This window comes from Chrysemys picta, chromosome 3 (assembly GCF_011386835.1).
Source record: "Chrysemys picta bellii isolate R12L10 chromosome 3, ASM1138683v2, whole genome shotgun sequence".
NCBI classification, from domain to species: Eukaryota; Metazoa; Chordata; order Testudines; family Emydidae; genus Chrysemys; species Chrysemys picta.
In genome coordinates, this window is record NC_088793.1 from 170,153,527 (window position 1) to 170,164,152 (window position 10,626).

General features: G+C 50.0%; 1 long non-coding RNA gene across 2 annotated transcripts in view; it reads right to left on the bottom strand.

The window, feature by feature from the left end:
• Nucleotides 1-8,211, bottom strand: part of LOC135982514 (uncharacterized) — a 78,536-nt gene extending 70,325 nt beyond the window's left edge. For both annotated transcript variants that reach the window (XR_010599910.1, XR_010599911.1), the window contains exon 1: nt 8,090-8,211. This is a non-coding gene — a long non-coding RNA (uncharacterized LOC135982514). The remainder of the gene's footprint in view (nt 1-8,089) is intronic.
• Between the last annotated feature and the right edge of the window lie 2,415 nt (nt 8,212-10,626).

Here is a 10,626-nt window from a genome sequence, read left to right on the forward strand (position 1 = left end):
GAAAAATCTGGGTGTCGCAGGACCGGTTCAAGAATGAGTTGTTCTTTCAGAGCTTCGAAAGCTTTATTACACTCTTCTGACCACTGCACTTGTCGAGGCTTTGAGTTCTTTGTAAGGTCTGACAGGGGGGGCGGCTATGGATGCAAAGTCTGGCACGAAGCGACGGTGATATCCAGCTAGGCCCAAAAACTGGCGCACTTGCTTCTTCGTCTTGGGGACGGGTAAGTCTGAGGGCTTGCACTTTGCTGATTAAAGGCGTCAGTTTCCCACCCCCTAATGTATATCCAAGGTAGGTTACCTCCTCTTGCTCGAGGTGACACTTCGCCGGGTTGGCTGTAAGGCCGGCTGATCTAAGGGCCTGCAACACCCCAGCCAGATGGCGTAGGTGGTCCTCCCAGTTGTTGCTATAGACTACAATGTTGTCTATATACGCCGCCGCATACTGGTCGTGGGGCTGCAAGACCTTATTCATCAACCGTTGGAACGTAGCCGTGGCTCCGTGTAGCCCGAACGGCATCGTTATAAATTGGAAGAGGCTGAACGGGGTTCAGAAGGCAGTCTTCTCCCGGGAGTTTGGGGTGAGGGGGATCTGACAGTATCCCTTGGTTAGGTCTAAGGTTGATAAGTACCTCGCTCCCCCGAGCCGTTCCAACAATTCGTCCACCCGCGGCATCGGATATGCGTCGAAGCGGGAGATAGCATTGACTTCCGAAAAGTCAATACAAAAACAGGTAATCCCATCAGGCTTTGGGACTAAGACGATGGGGCTGCGCCACTTGCTCTTTGATTCCTCCACAACCCCCATCTCCAGCATTGTCTCCAGCTCCTTTCGGATGGTGTCCCACATCTTCCGGGGTAACGGCCGGTGGTGGTCTCTTACCTTCTGACCTGGAGTGGATGCTATATGACGACTTGTCAGGGCAGTGCGTCCAGGGTAGGCAGATAAAACGTCGGGGAACTCCCCTGTCAATTGCTGTATTTGCTCTCTCTGTATAGGGGCGAGGCCCACCCCTAATGTCACCGGCCTCGGATCCAGGGGTTCCCCTACTAGGGGTCCGAGTTCTGATTCCGGGGTGGATGGGCCGATGAGCAGGGCTTCCCTGGTCTTCCAGGCTTTCAGAAGATTTACATAGTATATGCACGTCTCCCTCCGTCACCCCGGTAGCCGGACCTCGTAGTCTACTGGTCCAATCCAGAGGATTACCTCGTAGGGTCAGTGCCATTTGGCTAGCAGTTTTGATTCGGCCGATGGCAACAAAAGCAACACCTGATCCCCGGGGCCGAAACTCCGTCCCCTAGTTCCTCGATTGTAGAGGCGTTCTTGGTTCACTTGTGCCTGTATCAGGTTCTCCCGGGTGAACGCACCTCGCGTTCGTAGCCGTTCTCGGAGTTGCAACACGTATTGGGTGGTCCCGAGGACTCGGGTCTCCTGGGCTTCCCATTCCGCCTTCAGGAGGTCCTGGATCCCCTGGGGCTGCCTGCCATACAGGAGTTCAAAGGGCGAAAATCCCGTTGATGCCTGGGGTACCTCCCTGATGGCGGACAGCAGGGCTGGCAACAGGGTGTCCCAATGCGTAGGGTCCTCCTCCACAAACTTCCTTAACATGGATTTGAGTGTACCGTTGAAACATTCCACCAGGCAGTTTGTCTGGGGATGATAGACAGACATCCAGAGGGTTCGTATATGGAGGAGGCGGCACAATTCCACTATCAGTTTAGAGGACACGTTCGTGACATGATCTGTCAGGATTTCCACTGGTATCCTGACTCTAGCAAAAATCTTCACTAGTTCAGTAGCAATCACCGGTGCTGTGGCCGTCCTCAGGGGTACGGCTTCAGGGTAACGCGTCACGTAGTCCACTACCACTAGGATGAAGCAGTTTCCTGTCTTACTTCTGTCCAGGGGTCCAACCAGGTCCATCCCAATCCTTTCAAAGGGTATGCTGACGACTGGCATAGGGATCAGGGGTACCCAGACCACACCTTTTGGTCCTGCCAGTTGGCATTCCGAGCAAGACCCGCAGTAGTCTCGCACCTCCCGGTGTATGCCAGGCCAGAAGAACCAACAAGCTATCCTCTGGAGGGTCTTCTCCCGCCCCAGTGCCCAGCCCAGGGGTTAGCGTGGGCTAGACGGAGAAGGCTTTGTCGCAGCCTCCGAGGGACCAGTAGCTGACGGAATGTCTCCTGGGCCTGCGGTTCCTATACTACCCAGTACAGGCGATCTTGCCATATTTCAAAGCGTGGACCCTGTGGGGGCCCAGGGGTCGAGCCTTCATCAGGACCAAGGCTGGTGGCCTGTTCCCAGGCCCTACTTAGGGTCAGGTCCTCTCTCTGTTCTTGCACAAAGTCCACATCCTGTTCCAGTTCCATTTGAGCATCCTCGACTGACCGGGGCCTTACAGGGGGGTTGGTCGCGGGGGGCTCTCCCGGTGCCGATGTCCCTTCACCAGGGTCATCCCAGGGCATGCGTCTGAGGAGCCCCACTCGTGGGGGCCTCAACCCGTCGGTTCATGGGTCAGGCGGTTAGTACTGCCGGACAATCTCCCCGAAGCCCGGCCAGTCTCGTCCCAAGACTACCGTGTAGGCCAATCTGGGGGCCACGCCCACGCGAAGGCCCTCCTCCTGGTGGCAGACTTCTATCTTCTCCCAGGCCAAGGGGTAAGGGCGGATGTCCCCATGTACACATTGTAGATGTATCTGAGTGTCAGAGAGTTTGAGGTTGGGGACCAGCCCCTCACGTATGAGGATCTGGCTGCACCCCGAGTCCATGAGGGCATTGGTGAGGATTCTCTCGACCCAGACGGAGACCATGAGCTTTCCCAGTCCTCTCTTATGGGCCCTTCTTCCGGCAACCCAGGCTTGTCCATAATTGCAGTCCATAAACGGGCAATCCCGCTGAAAGTGCCCCTCTTATCCGCACTCCCAGCACCCCTCTTGGGCCGTGGCGAGTCCCAAGCCTCCACCCGGTGGGCTCCCTCGCTCTCACGGGAGCGGGTCCCTGTGGGTCGTTAACTGGGCTGCCCTGTGTCTGGGCTCTGGACTGGGGAGCTTCGGGGTCACGGGGCGGGTGCCAGACGGTGGCTCCCGAGTCCCTGCTCTCTGGGATTCCCTTTGCCCAGTCCGCCCCTTTGTCCGTAGCTTTCTGCTGCCCGGGGTGTCACTTCGGTCCCCTCGGTGGACAAGTAGTCTTCCATCAAGGTCACTGCCGCTGAGAGGGTTGCTAGTCAATGTTGGCATACCCAGGCACTTCCTCCCCGGGGTAGGATCTGGGTAAACTGCTCCAGCATCTCCGCTAGCTGGGGTCCTGTTAAGTCTTCCGGGTTCAACCACCTCCAACAATGGTCCCGTATCCATTGGGCCACAGCCCGGGGCCGGGCCCCAGGAGGGTACTGTTCTTTGCGGAGGCGTTGGCGATAAGTATCCTGACTAATGCCGCTGTGGTCCAATCCGGCCGCCTTCACCTGGGTGTATTCCAGGGCCTCCCAGGGGTCGAGGCTACGGTAGGCGGCCTAGGCCTGTCCCATCAAATAGGGGGCTAATAAGGTGGCCCAGTGCTTGGGGGCCCACCTGGCGGCGGTCGCCACCCATTCGAAGGTCACCAGGAATGCCTCCGTGTTGTCCTCTGGCCCCATCTTAGTGAGGCTTACCGGCAACTCCCCTACATTTTTCCTGGGTCCGGCCCCGGCAGGTACGGGGGCTGTGGCTCCTGCCGGGTGTAATAGTGTGGCCATGTGCTGCACCAGGCGTTCTTGTTGCGCCTGCTGTTGGATCGCCAAATCCCGGAGGAGCTGCTGCTGGTGCTCTTGATGCTGGGATATCAGCAGCTGCTGCTGGCTGGCCATCTGCTGCATCATCTGCACCTGTTGCTGCTGCTGTTGGGCCGCCTGCTCTTGCTGCCATTCCAGCATCCACTTTAGAGCTTCTCCGTCTGCATCTTGGGGTTTAATGGGGTTCCCACGGTTAAACCCTGTTCTCATGGACCTTTCAGCAGGCGCGGATCACTACCCGCATTCTCCACCACGTGTGAGGGTTTATGCCCCTGGTTGCAGGGCAGCATGGCCTAGTGGCCAGGATCCATATAACCGCCCCTGGTTGCAGGGCAGCACGGCCTAGTGGCCAGGGTCCATATAACCGTCCCTGGTTGCAGGGCAGCACGGCCTAGTGGCCAGGGTCCATGGAACAAGCCCTCGTTACAGGGCCATAGGACCTTACTACTGGCTCAGCCGGAGGATCCTACCAAAACACACTGAGGCTTACCGGGGTCAAGGTACCAGTCCGTCACCTCCCCTGGGTCGCTTCCTAGCGGCTTGGGAGTTGGGGGTCTCCCACGGATCCCAGTGTTCTCCGTGAGTCTCCGGATCCGTCACCTCCTCTGGTTCTTCCCGGAGTAGGGGTTCGCGCCGGCCTGTAGATGCCTCTGTTTCTGGCAGCTTCAAGCGCGTCGGCTGGTCCTCTGCAGGAGCTTCCCAGTTAGGTCCTTCCCCTGCGGCCGCAAGAGCCAACTGAGCTGAGTTCCCTCCTTTTATACTCAGTGAGCATCTGGAGCATGCCCAGTACGAACAGGGCGGGACTTCCTCTGTCAGAGCTACTGGCCTGACGCCGCTGGGGCTAGTGCGGGGCGGGGCTGCCCTGTCACAGGTATCCAAATCCAATCTCAGTTACAGCGATGTAAACCCAGAGTAACTCCTTGTAAGCAAATGGAATACTATATAGCACACTGAACGAAAAAATTCTCTTGCGCACAGATTGAACTATTTTATTAGTACTGTAACAGTCAAAACAGTCACTAGCTCTTAGGCCCCCTTCATACTATAGTTGAAATTCTTCCTCTACTTTCAATCAAGAGGGCTGTATGGGGTGTAAATAGGGTCAAATTTAGTCCTATCAATCCCAATATAGGCAAATGAGTCTTCCCACACCATCCCCCATTGATTTCCTAACATATAAAACTCCATTCACATGCCTCTGAATATCTGCTTATGATTGCCTTTCATGCAACACAACCAACTCAATTCCTGCATAAGACATCTCAGTGTAATGGTAGCTATTTCTTCTCCTTTTGTTTGACTATCATTAACATCTATGAAATTGGGAAGAGGAGAAGTTCCCTCCTCTTTAGGGGGTGGATATAATACTATACAAAACATAGTTAGTCTGCTGCATCTGCTTTAGATTGTAACAGACTTTTAAAGTTTGTTGGCCAGTGCCACATTATTCTTAGCTAAATGGATTAATTGTAAAGAAGAAAATCCTGCCCCTGACCTCTCTGCATTTAGGGAAGGTTGTAAAGATGCCCCACAGGGAGTCCTTACTGCCTGTGCCCCATAGAGCACAACTCTACAGGGGTGCCTTGTATCTCACCACAGGGAAGATTTGAGGAGCAGGGATAGCAGCTCTGTGGCTTTGATGATACATTAGCCAAACCCTTATGCAGAGGAGTTGAGGGTACAGCAAGCATGGAGGGCCTCACAGATCTGATACTGCAATAAGAGTCACAAAGCAGCTCTCTTACCTGTGACCTAGGGATGAGGCCAGTAGTCCTTGCCCTCGTTCTTTCAGAGCCCATCTGCCCTGTATGCACTGGGATGAAGATTTGGACACAGTATTGTTTAATATGGCTTGACTAAAGTACTTAGAAGCAGTTGGCCTTTAATAAATATTAATGCTATTCTTTAAAAATAAGTGAAAATATAGGACAGCCTTACTGTAGATCCTATAACTTCTAAAAATCCAGAATGGCCTTTTTGCTTTGGACTGAAACCAATTCTGTAGTTCCATACACAGAACGTTTATTGAAATACTCGTGTTATTCCCTTTAACAGAGGTCTGACCACACACCCCGCACAGAATGTTCTAGTGCTACTTTTACAAGCTTTTTCTTCTTTGCAGCCAAACAGATTGGCCCCAGTTTGCACTGATAACTGGGCACAGTAGAGTCAAAGAAAGCCAAGAATCTGCCTGTTTTAGCTCCAAATTTTATTTTCATCGCTTGTAAAGCCAAGGATATTTTGAAGACTATCTCCCAGCTCACAGGAGAGAGGGAAGCACCTAGTGGCTTATAAACACAGCCTGTTAAAATGGATGTTTTTACTTCTATGCGCACATTGTGCTCAGTTTGCAGCCATGCCAGTGAATGTTTTCTTCCGATTCTCAGTAGTTTCATGGTGATGCTGGTATAAGAGCCCTGGGGAAAATCCAAGAAGCATGAATGTCTGTGTGTGTGCACTGCCATCTCCTCTGCAGTCTGTTTTACACTATGCAGTATAATTTTAATATGATCTCTACTGCCCAGTATAGGCCATGTTGGCTGAATTATTGTAAAAACAGAAAGTGATCTCAAGAACTTCATAACCATAGCAGGGCTAAAACTAACTAGTATAGCAAGTAGATAAAGCGTAGCCTTTTGTAACACCAGACCCACTTCGCCAGGCAATAAAAATAATTTTCTTCCTTCCACTCCTGTGTCATACTATTACTAAAGACCCAGATTGTGCTAATGGAGATTCTCCTGTAGCTCATGGGAGAAGGCTCTTCTGCTTTTAGAGCAGGCAGCTGGGACTTACAACACACATTTGAGCAGTTCTAATTACATCCAGTAGAGGGCAGTGGTACAGCAACATTAACCAATTACAGTACAAGTGTTTCTAGGACTAATTTTTATATTTAAAATGTCACATCCAACGTCAGTCTTCACCATTTTACACTTACAAGATATGCACTATCAAGAAAATCACTGCTAATGCAAGAAGAATCCCTGTGTTTGCCTGCAAGCATCCCATGCCAATACTCATCTTAAAACAAAAAGAGGCAAGGCTAGGGCCTTGAGGATCACATAAGCCTAGTCATGAAGAAAACACTAAATACTCATTGGGGTGGGGGGGGGGAAATTGTACGCTTCAGGATGGCATTCCACAACTCACCCACCTGCAGGCCTGTCAGTGTCACATCAGCTCACTGTTTATAGGTAGTAACATCACAATAGAAACTGCTGGTGCTTCTCGTTGGGGTTTACTGCCTCTGACACTAGTCAGAGTAGAGTCTGATAGCTAATACACCGTCCCCAAACTTCATCTAGTACATAAACTGAACCTGAGGTTTGCAGGTGTTCAGTTAATTTTTGTGTTTTATATGAGAGAGAGAGAGAGAGAGAGAGAGAGAGAGCGAGCGCGCATTCTGCAGTTGATAGTTGTAGTCATTCTGGAAGCAGGAAGTATTTTTAACAGACATTTTCACTTCTGTCCTAAAAAGTGGACATTTGCCATAGTTTCATGGTTGCCTACAATTCGCCTCCCCCCCCCCCCCCCCCACACACACAGTTTTTCAGTCCAAGTTATTATGCTGTATTAGGCACTGAAGAAGTTTTGAAAGCCCAAAAGGGGCTGGCTCTTATTTGTCCAGTCCTGTAGACTTTTCTTCACAGTACTGTCAAGAGGTAGTTTTGGAAGGCAGATTAATGTATCATTTTTCCTACAGTTTAAACAGCACATTCACAGGAAACAATTTCTGGAGAAATAGTAAATCAGAAAAAGAGTTCACTGGACCCCCTCCTGTTTTAAGCTTTCCCAGATGTTATCCAGGTGTCTTGGTCAATACATCACTCAGTGGATTAAAGCTAGTCTTTGCATACAAAATATCATATCACTTGCAGATAACTGATGTATCTTCTTATTAGTGGTTCAATGGCCACACAAAGCAACTAAATATGGTACTGCCCAAAGTAGCACTGTCACGGTGCGTGACTCACCGTTGCAGCGCCTCCTGCTGGTCGTCCAGGGAATTAGCTCGCCAACCTCCAGAGTGCCCTCTGCAGGCCAGTGTCCCGCTTGCCCCCGTGTCCCTCCCAGACCCCGGTGCCCCTTTCTTTGGGGTGCTGCCCCTGGCAATACCCCCCCAGTCTCAGGGTCTCCCCACGCAGGGGGACCGCCAACCCTCTATCCCCACCTTGCCTCAGTCATGGGCTACTGCCAATCACCATCTAGCCCCCACTCACTGGAGCAGACTGCAGTGTAAAAGCCATTCATCATAGGCAAGGGGGGTTTGGACCTGCTGCCCCTGCCTACCCATAGGCTGCCCCCTGCAACCCCAGTACCTAATTGGCCTGCCACTAGGCCACAGCCTGGGGGGTTTCCAGACTGGAGCTCCCCAGCTCCCTTGGTCTTCCCCCAGCCCTGCTCCACTCTTCTCAGCTCCCTACAGCCAGGTTCCTCCGTCTCAAAGCTAGAGAGAGTCTGTCTCTGGTGTCTAGCCCCAGCCCTCTTATAAGGGCCAGCTGGGCCCTCATTAAGCCAGCCACAGCTGTGGCTGCTTTCCAATCAGCCTAGCCTTTCCCCTGCCACAGCCTGCTCCCAGGGCTGTTTTAAGCCCTTCAGGGCAGGAGCTACAAGCACCAAAACCATTCCATCAAGGTTCTGCAGCATTCCCCCCTCCCCCTTAAGGATATATGAATGAGAACACTCTTCTAATGCACGTGGGGTTTTTTCCTCCAAAAGACACTTCACTTCTCTCTTTCAGATCAGAATCTTCTGCTGAACAAAGAAAGGAGAAGAGAGATTTCCTGCCATTCAAAATTGAAATAGGCCTCCCTTTCCCTCTTGCTACGTCAAACACAAGGGGGACACTGTTTGAGAAGGTTGTACGTGTTTGTCATAGCCTTCTTGTGCCCCCCCCCTCCCCCCCGCACCCTCAATATAGGCCGATTGCTGCTCCCACTGTAGTGGATAGCAAACTCCCAGAGACCTTCCTAAGAGCAGGATCTGGGCCTTTTAGGTGTGACATACCATTGTCTTATTATTTAAAGTTTGTTTTCTTTCTCATGCATCTTGTAAACACTATAATAAAAACATATGATTGTAAGTAACTTCACATTAAAGTTCTCCAAAGTTCATCCTTCATTCTAGCTACCAGATCATTCTCTTGCCTGGAACTTGGCATCGGGTTTGTTTAGTCTCAAAAAGAGAAGACTGAGGTGGGACATGATAACAGTTTTCAAGTACATAAAAGGTTGTTACAAGGAGGAGAGAGAAGAATTGTTCTTCTTAACCTCTGAGGATAGAACAAGAAGCAATAGGCTTAAATTGCAGCAAGGGAGGTTTAGGTTGGACATTAGGAAAAACTTCCTAACTGTCAGGGTTAGGAAGCACTGGAATAAATTGACTAGGGAGGTTGTGGAATCTCCATGATTGGAGATTTTTAAGAGCAGGTTAGACAAACACCTGTCAAGGATGGTCTAGAGATAATACTTAGTCCTGCCATGAGTGCAGGGGACTGGACTAGATGACCTCCCAAGGTCCCTTCCAGTCTATGATCTTAAAACAGTAACTTTTTCAGCTGTATGAATTTGAGTGTTGTTGAAATCCCTTTAACATTCAAGTCACCTCTCTCTGATGCAGCACACAAAAGTGCCTTAACTATTGTACATCGGTCAATTCAAGCTTAGAGCTACCATTCATTATACAATAATTTCTGCTCTGTATGTCTTGTAACATGGTGTACTTATTCTGAATAGTGTGAAGTGATGAAGGGGAAAAAATCCTTCCAAGGCTAGGGAAGTTCTCTCCCTCAAAGAATTGGCTCAGCTATCAGGAAAGGAGACAAGTTGCTCCTGAAGAGAAAGTAGATGACTGGGGTAGCCTAGAAAGGAGGCAATCATCTTGGATCAATTCAGATAATCCCAATAAAAATGTGAGGAGGCTGATTAGTCTTAGGCAAAGAGAGTCCTGGTGAGCAGGTAAAGAAAGAGCTTTTGTTACACCCAAGAGAAAAACAGTTTGTATCATTCATTTAAGCCACTTGGCTTTATGGTTTGATGATAAAGACCAAAAAGTCATGTATAATCTGAACTCTTCCATGTACCACTTTCGTCAGATGATACGGGGTAGCTTATTTTTGCTCACATAGCTAGTCTGGGGAATTTAATTTTACAATATCTTCCCAGTTATCAAGAGTTTAGGAAACTAGTGTGGTACTGAATACTCTTGGAACTATAGTATGAATTCATATATCCCTTGGCTGTGTTCGAAAGGCAAAACAAGAGTCTTTACTCTGAGGGCTAAGGCCAGAGAATAACATTTCTCCATACACAAGGAGCAACCATATACTTTCAGTTAAAGAAATATTTTAGATGAAGGGAAACAGTCAGAAAGAATAAAAGGCAAGTCACCAGGAGGGAGCACAATGGGTGTGTTTCCTGTATGATACACTACATCAATTCTGCCTTACAGAATGGCAAGCAGGCAGACTCCTTACTTTGAAGAGAAAACTCTTTAAAAGTTTAATAAAAGTTAATTTTTCAAGTTTATTACGATAGTGCCAAGGGACCAACCAGAACCAAGGCCTCATTGTGCTAGCATAACACTGACAGACCCCAGTCGTCAGCGGGCGGGATTGAATCTGGGACCTGTGGAGCTAAATGCATGAGCCTCTACACTGCATGAGCTAAAAGCCATATGCCTCTTAGCAAAGGCTGTAGCAGACTCATTACTCTCTAAGTGGGTTCATTGCCACTAGAGGGGGACAGAGCACCACACCCAGGAGGTGTGTGGGTTACACTAGGCTCTGTATATATACACATTATAACAGACGGTTCTTGGCCTAAAACAGTGGTTCTGAAACTAGGGCCGCCGCTCG